Source organism: Hyaena hyaena, unplaced genomic scaffold (genome assembly GCF_003009895.1).
Source record: "Hyaena hyaena isolate Hyena2069 unplaced genomic scaffold, ASM300989v1 scaffold_1125, whole genome shotgun sequence".
NCBI classification, from domain to species: Eukaryota; Metazoa; Chordata; class Mammalia; order Carnivora; family Hyaenidae; genus Hyaena; species Hyaena hyaena.
Window position 1 is genome coordinate 171,929 of NW_024081759.1, and position 1,231 is coordinate 173,159.

The following is a 1,231-nucleotide window of genomic DNA, read 5'->3' on the forward strand; positions in this document are numbered from 1 at the left end:
ACAGTGGAAGAGGGTGTAAATAGTATGCCATCGAGAGGACAAGGTATATAATTGCTATTTGCATAGTCTAATAGAGGGCAAGAAAAGTGAAATAAAGAAATCAAAAGTGGTGAGACATAAAGGAAGAATAAAATGGTACAAGTAACCCAATAGATAAATAATTTAATTATATTAAATAGAAATTAACTATTCCCTCCAATGAAAAAAAAGCAAGAGAAAGAAAACATAGATTGCTATGGTCAGTTGAATGAACACCCTGAAACAATATCCAAGTTTAAACCTCTGGATCTGTTGATATTAGTTAATATATCAAAAGAACTTTTCAAATGTTAAAGATTATGAGATGGGAGGTTATCCTGTATTATTTTGGTGGCCTCTTTTTCAATAAGTTCAATACCCAATGTGGGGCTCTCATCACCCCAAGATAAAGAGTGGGGTGCTCTGCGGATTTAGCCAGGCATGACTCCTGTGGTGGCCGTTTAATGTAATCACAATTGTTCTTTTAAAAAAGAGGCAGAGGGAGTTTTAATGACAGTAGAGAATAAGTCCATGTGGTGATCCAGTTTATTGTAGGGCCATGGGCAATGGGATGAGGACACCCTCTAGAAGTTGTAAAAGCTGAGAAACGGATCCTCCTTGAAGCCTCCAGAAACGCCAGTCCTTCCATCATCTTGACTTTAGCCCCATACGACTGATTTGGACGTCTGGCATCATAACTGTAATAAAATAAATTTGTATTGACCTAAGCCATCCAGTTTGTGATACTGTGGTCATGTTTATAAGAGCCATAGGAAACTAAGACAATTTCATTACAAATTCATCATCAGGGAAATACAAATCAAAACCACGCTGAGATACCACCTCATGCTGGTCAGAGTGACTAAAATGAACAAATCAGGAGATTATAGATGCTGGTGAGGATGTGGAGAAACGGGCACCCTCCTACACTGTTGGTGGGAATGTAATCTGGTGCAGCCCCTCTGGAAAACAATATGGAGGTTCCTCAAAAAATTAACACTAGAACTGCCCTATGACCCAGCAATAGCACTGCTAGGAATCTATCCAAGGGATACAGGAGTGTGGATGCACAGGGACATGTACCCCAATGTTCATAGCAGCACTCTCAACAATAGCCAAAACATGGAAAGAACCTAAATGTCCATCAACTGACCAATGGATCAAGAAGATGTGGTTTATCTATACAATGGAATATTACATGGCAATGAGAAAG